The sequence below is a fragment of the Podarcis muralis genome, chromosome 1, assembly GCF_964188315.1.
Source record: "Podarcis muralis chromosome 1, rPodMur119.hap1.1, whole genome shotgun sequence".
In the NCBI taxonomy this organism is placed as follows: Eukaryota; Metazoa; Chordata; class Lepidosauria; order Squamata; family Lacertidae; genus Podarcis; species Podarcis muralis.
This window is the reverse complement of record NC_135655.1, coordinates 5245225-5253594: the sequence shown is the minus strand read 5'-3', so window position 1 is coordinate 5253594 and position 8370 is coordinate 5245225. Positions and strand designations below refer to the sequence as shown.

Genomic DNA, 8370 nt, shown 5'->3' with positions numbered 1-8370 from the left:
GGTTGCCACGGAGCGCAACTCGAACGCGCTCATACCGAAGCACATTCAACCCAAGGTATGACTGTACTTTGGTATTTGAACGGCTTGGCTCCCAAACAAATCAGCTCCCAAAGGCCGGAAACCTGGAAGTGAGTGTTCCGGTTTGCAAATGTTTTTCGGAAGCCGAACATCTGATGGGGCTTCCACAGCTTCCGATTGAGTGCAGGAAGCTCCTGTAGCCAATCGGAAGCTGCGCCTTGGTTTTCGAACAGTTTCGGGAGTCGAACGGACCTCCGGAATGGATTAAGTTTGAGAACCGAGGCTGCACTGTACAGCAATTTTAAGTTTAGTGCAAGGATGGGGAAGCAGCTACCTTCCAAGCATCATTCAACTCCAAATCCCACCAGCCCCACTCAGCCTGGCCAAGAGCCAAGGGTGATGGGAGTTGTAGTACACGCCTTTGGAGCGTTCAAGTCCTGTTCAGTCCAGGGAAAAAACATATAGCAGCAGAATGGGGAGGAAGCATGTTTTTCTGATTTCTCCTCCCTCACACTTCTCCAGGGTCCCAAGCCCACCAAAGCAGATTTTTGGGGAGGGAGGGGGCCTGCTGGATGCAGGGGGGGGGGCGAGAAGAGGAACTGGCAAGGATTACCTCCCTTCCCTTCTAGCGACAGGAGCCTCCTCTGGATCAAAGGAGCGGTCACAAAGGAAGGACGTGCTGTTGGATACGATCCAAGGCGTTTCGTCACGTACATTATTTCGCAACGAACCTGTAAGGTAGGCCAAAGTACTTACCCCACATTTCGCAGTTCGGGAGAATGAGGTTAGGAAAGAGCAGCCTGACTCAGGACTGATCCTGCTCTTAAGCAAAACGCAGGATTTCCTCTCGGCGCAAACAGAGCCTTCAAAGAAGCTATTCCCTTTTCACCCAGAGTGCAGCAGGGGAGCAAGGGGTTAAACTGCCCTCCCCACTCTTTCTGCATACCTGATATTAGTTGGACACCCTCCCCCCAAGGGATGCAATTTGCATTTGGCAAAGATGCATTTAACCTCACCGTTTCGGAGGCCTTACCTTCCTTTTTTAAAAAAAGGAAAAACATTTCTAATTTCCAATGTGTTTTATCATCTTAGTTTTTGCATCTTTGAAGGGACGATTGCTCCCATTTTACAGTAATCAGAGAAGCAAATTGTGACTATTTCATGGGAAAGCTGTCCCCACAGTCCACAGGTGAGGAAAAACCAGCTAGGTTTTGTTTTTTTTTGTTTTGTTTTTTTTTGAAAAAAAGAAGAGCATGCTATAAACTTGACATGCTTCTGCAAAACTTTTCCTTGAAACTTCCTTCCCTGCTTTTGGAAACCCTACAAGGAGGTCTCCAGAGGCAGATGTTAAGTCGGTGGCTCTGGAAATCTAATTGCTTAATGCTAGAGAAATTAGCAAGCAAATGACTGCTTAGGGTGACTTTTGCGGTTCTCGATCTTGTTGCAAGCGGGGTTCGGATTGAGCACGCGATCCCGGGGTATTAGACATGAAGGGGCTGCGATTATCCATCTGTCATCGTGCGACTCTGCCTCCGTACAGTATGGGGCTCATCAGGACCAAGCAAACCACATTCCTCCTCGGCTCCTTAATCCCAGCTGCTCCTTAACGTCTCTGGGGAAAGCGAGTCGCAGCTTGATTTGAGGCCGATCTGCGCTGCGGGAAGCCAAGCCCGTAACAGGCTCCCTGCATCCCTGTGCTCATGTTGGGTCAGGCATGCAGCCCATGTTAACATATTGGCTCTGTTCCCCCCTACATACACACACACACACTCCCCATTTCACATAGGGAAGCGTCCAGGCTCCCTTGCCTTGAGCCTCACCTCCAAAACCAACCAACTTCAGATTCCTCCCCAACCCCCATCTTCTATGGTTCAGAGCTGCCTCCTTCACAACAGGTAAGGACATGTCTAGCGAGGTTTTGGAAGCCAACCAAATCAGGGTAGGTCTCTTAATAGTACAGTAATTCCCAGTGAGTAACACCCTTGCCTTTGCTAGCAGCAGAGGCTGGAGTGGGCGTCTTCTGACACCTCTGTCTTCTTGGCCGTTTCTGTCCTACCAACCACCTCTCAGGCGGCCGAGTCGAGAGTACGTTGTCCCCTGAGGGACATCTGAAGAGCTTCTCTCTTGGTGGCCATGGCTCTCCATCTCGCTCGACTGGCGGTCTGGGATTAAGCATGGAGCGGCAGCGAGGACCCGGCACCTAAACTGCTCTGGCGCCAGGTAGGGAACGATTTCAGGGCTTTGTTTTGGAAAGCAAGCAGGCTGGAGGTCTTCACGCACAGTGCCTTGTTCGCATCCCGTAAAGATGAGAGGTGCATTTCCTTCAAATCTGATGACATAAACACTAGGCAGAGCTTTCTGGTGGTTAGAGCTGTTTGACAGTGGAGCGAACACCCCTCAGAAGGTGGTAGGGTCTCCTTCCTTGGAGGTTGGGTAGGCCCTCTGTCATGGATGCTTTATCTGAGATTCCTGCCTTTCAGGGGGTTGGACTAGATGACCCTCGGGTGTCCCAACTCTACAATTCTCTGATAACCCAGGAATCCAAATCGAGCACCTTCACTGACAGCAGGGGACAAAGCTGGCATGAAGGGTCAGTTAGGGAAATATAAAATTTATTTCATAACTCAATTTGGTGTGCCCATTCAGATTTTTTTTGCCCTTTTAAAACCTATTCTGAATTAGTGATTGCCTTTGGGGGGGAAAGCAGGGTTTGCAAATCGTCCGAGGTAGTAAGGCTGCAAGCTTCCATTGAGTTGTCTGTGCAATTAATTTGATGAGTGGCCCCATCCGGAGCCTGGCTCCTGTCTCATTTACTGGGTTAGGAACCACAGCTGCAAACGAGACATTCACTAGGCACCAGATACCTTTTATTTCATATTTGCAAAGCCTGTTTGTGCATGCAGATGTTCCGCATTGCTGTACTTTCTGGGTACTGCTGGTGCACAGCCAATGAATGTCCCCTTCTGCTTCTGACAGGTTACATCTAAGCAATATTTTCAAGGGCTGTTTGAGTGGGATTGGGGCCCAAAGCTCAAACTGAAGATTTAAATTGGCTCCTAAGGCCTTTTAAATGTGTCTGTGAGGGGGGTGAAGTATTGGTTTGTGTTTGTTCTTGTTTTCATTTTGCATTTTGCGTTCTCATTTTGTATTTCTATGTTGTGCACCGCCCTGTGATCTTCGGATGAAGGGCGGAATACAAATTTAATAGGCAAATTATAATGATGATGATGATGATGATGACATAGGGTAAGGTTCCAAGTTTCATCTCTTTGAAAGTCAATGTTGGGGATCTTCTATAGTGATGGAAGAGGTCAGATGTCTTGGAAGCCCATTTTGACTCAGATATACAGCCTGGCTAGGATTGATGAGGGCTAGGGACGTGGGTGGCACTGTGGGTTAAACCACAGAGCCTAGGACTTGCCGATCAGAAGGTCAGCGGTTCGAATCCCCGCGACGGGGTGAGCTGCCGTTGTTCGGTTCCTGCTCCTGCCAACCTAGCAGTTCAAAAGCACGTCAAAGTGCAAGTAGATAAATAGGTACCGCTCTGGCAGGGAGGTAAACGGTGTTTCCGTGTGCAGCTCTGGTTCGCCAGAAGCGGCTTAGTCATGCTGGCCACATGACCCGGAAGCTGTACGCCGGCTCCCTTGGCCAATAAAGCGAGATGAGCGCCGCAACCCCAGAGTCGGCCACAACTGGACCTAATAGCCAGGGGTCACTTTACCTTTACCCTTTAGGATTGATGAGAGTTGTAGTCCAAACATCTGGAGGACTCAAAGTTGGTTAAGGCTCTCTTTACCAACCTGGAGGTTATAGCAGGTTATAGAGCCAATGGTGGTTCAGTGGTTAGAGTGGTGGGCTAAAACCTGGGAGACCAAGGTTCGAATTCCAACTCAGCCATGAAGCTCTCCCTGAGCCAGTCCCTGCCCCTCAACCGAACCTGCCTCACAGGATTGTTGGATGATTAAATAGAAACGTAGAATAGGAAGGGACCCTGAGGGTCATCTAGTCCAACCCCCTGAAATGCAGGAATCTTTTGCCCAAGTGGGGCTCGAACACACAAACCTGAGACTAAGCGTCTCGTGCTCTACCGGCTGAGCTACCCCAGCAGGAATGAGTTTGTGGTGTTGTTTGCTTACGAAAAGGACTGGTGTACCTACCAGCTTTCATGGGAAAGAAATAAAAGGGAGTTCAGATAGAAGAACGACAAAATAGCACCGTGAAACCAGTTCAGTGTGGGGCTTGATTCCATGATATGCACAAGATATCATGAAGTGTTTGGATGTCTCTTTGATGCTCTTGTGCTGTTGCAGAAGAAAGTTCTCCAAGCGAAAGTCTGAATTTTACTTACTGGCTATGGTAATAACAAAAAAATTCCTTCCAGTAGCACCTTAAAGACCAACTAAGTTAGTTCTTGGTATGAGCTTTCGTGTGCATGCACACTTCTTCAGATACACTGGAAGAAGTGTGCATGCACACGAAAGCTCACACCAAGAACTAACTTAGTTGGTCTTTAAGGTGCTACTGGAAGGAATTTTTTTGTTTTGACTATGGCAGACCAACACGGCTACCTATCTGTAACTGGCTATGGTAATGTTTTTATTCCAAAAGGACTCCGTTTTTATGCATCCTGTCCCTTCAATCAGTATTAATATCTGAGTAGAGTAGAGAACGATCAACAGTTAATTATCAAGCTGCAAAAAGCTTTTAATGCAGCCCCATGGAATCTTCGGCCCAGCACAGGGTTCGAACCCACGACCTTGTGGTTATGAGTCTGGTGCTCTACCGACTGAGCTAATGAGGAGGGAGAAAACCATCTGGAGCTCCATAGGGGAAAGGGTGGGATATAAAAGAAAGAAAGAAATGTAACGAATAATGTCACATTCCCAAAGTTCATGGAACGGGAACCTAAAGGTTGACCTGTCATGCATTAAGATGATCTCAAGCTTTCTGAATTCTCCAAAGGACACATTTTTTGAGATTTAATACTGCAAATAAAGTATTTTTAAATTGAAAGTTTATTTAAATGAACAGGTTGGACAGTCAGTGACTAGGTTTACGGGGGTCTCATGTTATGGAGGGTGATGGGTCGGGGGACCCCCCAGGTTGGACCCTCAGAAAGCCCCACTGCCACAATCACAAGCTAAGCCGTGGAGTTCTCTTCCTTTGAATTTTTCCAATGTGGAAAGGAGAGAATTGGCATTCTGCAAGAGTCTGGATTTTGCCCACAGATCTTCTGGTCCATAGCTGCAAGGCATTGCATTAAGAGTGGGTTATGACTGGATCCCATGCACCTATTTTAAGAAACACAAAACAGGCCTCTCAATCTATTTTGCTAGGGTGAATTCCATTGCTGTTGGAGCACGCGGTCGCCCAGGTGGTGCGTCAGAACAAAAACACAGTTTCTTTGCAGCTACTGGGATAAAACAATGTTGTTAACAGATGCAAATGCTGTTAGTCACTTCAGGCAGGCAAGGTCTGACTCACAGGCCAACATGGGGTTCAGTCCGTCTCTCAATGCAAACCTACCAGATTTGCAGTGCCGTTAACAATACTCAAAGCAAAACGCATTTCGTACCTGAATTTTGAATTTTGAATTTTGTGATGCAATTTGCGACCCAGAAAATGCATGCACAAATGTGTACGTTGGGGGGAAGTCTGTGTGAAATGTGAAAGTAGCACATGAAAATTTATTGTATAAGAGGGAAACTCTGGCAAAAAAACAAACAAACCACTGTGTAGTGAAATTTAAGGGTGGGAAGGTGTACCAAAATGCATGCAAATTGTGCTGTCTTTAAAAAATAAATCAATCACAAACTGATGTGGAAATCAGGTGAACTGAGTTGGAGAACGGAGAAGAGAAAGGAAACTGAAATGGACAGATTTGCCCATTCCTAATCGCCATCTGCCAGGAAAATTCCCCTGGGCATCCTGAACTGCGATGAAAGTCAACTTTGGCCCGCCTGACAGCCATTCTGCTCCAGTACAGTGCTGATGGCAAGCTCCGAGCTCGTAAGGGATTTATTCATGCACATGCAGGACATCCAAATTAAATTTCTCTTCTGGGAAGGATCTGGAATCTGGGCTCTGGGATCTGGGCTTGCGAACTGTCTGGGGCCAATTTCTGAACGCCTCGCTGAGCCGCATGCTGGAGCAGCCCATAATTGCCAGCTTGGAAAGGCCTTGACTGCAGGAAAACATCCCAACCCCTTAATCTTTGCAGGGTCCTCGAACCATCCCCAGTTTGTCAACAACCTTAGTCAAACTTTTCGCATCTGCAATGCTGCCTTTTCCCTGTCAGGCTTGTGTTAACGGCTAAGGGGAGCGTTTTCCAGCATGCAATATATATATAATTTTTATTAGTTTTCAGTTACAATAATTCAATAATAGCCTCATTATAACAATGCCAAATTAGAGTACAATTGCTAATACCAATCATTCAGATGCCAAATTATATAATTTAGGTGTCCTGTCCCCCCTCATGCTAGAATTGACGGCTTGATGATTTACTTCATTTCTGCATTCCAAAATCTTATTAATTTCAATTACACTTCAATCAAAATAGCAATCCCTTATACAACAATTGCAATGTTAATGACTTCCATCCGTATTGACACATTGAATGATTTATAAAGCTACAGGTGAAGCATTCAAACTATATCCTTGTTCTTCCTGTGTGTGGCAATTATTCTGTCCATGGTGTTTCTTCCTGTCCTTGTAAAATATTATGTCTATCTTTTCCTGGTTGTTGCTGTTCTCCATCATGCCTTGGGAGGCAGTTGGAGGATGAATGGCAGCTAACAGATTGAGGTTGAATCCTGACAAGACACAAGTACTGTTTTAGGGGGACGGGGGCAGGCGGGGGGGGGGGGACTCCCTGGTCCTGAATGGGGTAACGGTGCCCCTGAAGTACCAGGTGCGCAGCCTGGGAGTCATTTTGGACTCACAGCTGTCCATGGAGGCGCAGGTCAATTCTGTGTCCAGGGCAGCTTTCTACCAGCTCCATCTGGTACGCAGGATGAGACCCTCCCTGCCCGCAGACTTTCTGACCAGAGAGGTGCATGCTCTGGTTATCTCCCGCTTGGACTACTGCAATGCACACTCTGTGGGGCTACCTTTGAAGGTGACCCGGAAACTGCAAGTAATCCAGAAAGCGGCAGCTAGACTGGTGACTGGGAGCGGCCGCCGGGACCACATAACACCGGTCTTGAAAGACCTACATTGGCTCCCAGGACGTTTTCGAGCACAACGCAAAGTGCTGGTGTTGACCTTGAAAGCCCTAAATGGCCTCAGCCCAGGATACCTGAAGGAGTGTCTTCACCCCCATCATTCAGCCCAGACACTGAGGTCCAGCTCTGAGGGCCTTCTGGTGGTTCCCTCACTGCGAGAAGTGAGGTTACAGGGAACCAGGCAGAGGGCCTTCTTGGTGGTTGCACCCTCCCTGTGGAACGCCCTCCCATCAGATGTCAAGGAAATGAACAACTATCTGACTTGTAGAAGACATCTGAAGCCAGCCCTGTTCAGGGAAGTTTTTAATGGTTGATGTTTTATTGTGTTTTTAATATTCTGTTGGAAGCCGCCCAGAGTGGCTGGAGAAACCCAGCCAGATGGGTGGGGTATAAAAATATTATTATTATTATTATTATTATTATTATTATTATTATTATTATTATTAGGGTGGAGGATGGACGTCTATATGGGTGTGATTTGAAAACCCTGCGTGTAGCTGCATTCCAAGAGTCATCTGAGTTGTTTGGTCCATTTTTGCACCTGGCCCTGCCATCCCTGCCATGCGGCCCCTGGAAAGTTGACCAGGACGGAATGCGCCCTGAAGCTGGAAGGAGTTCCCCACCCCTGGGGAAAACTCTGCCAAGCTAGCTGGGGCAGCGCCGTGTCTCCATGGGAGGCAATCGCAGATTGCCTGGTGAGCGTCTGCCTGCACCCAAACAACATATTGCTTTGCCTAATGAGCCAGCCTGGAGCCAGCTGCTCTGCACTTCTCCCTTTAATTGACTCTGCAACTTTATATGCCAACACGGAACTCGAGGAAGCCTAGCATTCTCCCGTCCAGACACTAACCAGACCAGATCTGCCCAGCTTCAGCAAGCTGCGGGGCTGACCCGTCCTGGTTTGCCGCCTGAGGCCAAATGGGACAGTGCTGCCTCCCCACTGCCGCTGCCTTGCCAGAGCCTCACTTCCTGCGGTTGTGTGGCTGGGTTGGCTTCCGGCGAGACCTTGCAAGATCTCACCAACCGCTCGCCAGACTCTCACAAAATCTTGCGGAGCTCTGGGATTTCTCCGGGGACTGCTGTCCCGTGGGATTCTGCTGCCAAGGTGGGCCTATTCTTCTCCTTC

General features: G+C 48.0%; 1 protein-coding gene across 1 annotated transcript in view; it reads left to right on the top strand.

Annotated features, from left to right (window-relative positions):
* The first annotated feature begins 2017 nt into the window (after window positions 1-2017).
* Window positions 2018-8370, top strand: part of FRMD6 (FERM domain containing 6) — a 144019-nt gene continuing 137666 nt past the window's right edge. The window contains exon 1 of the mRNA XM_028725014.2: window positions 2018-2238. The gene's annotated coding sequence lies outside the window, so the exon portion shown is untranslated. The remainder of the gene's footprint in view (window positions 2239-8370) is intronic.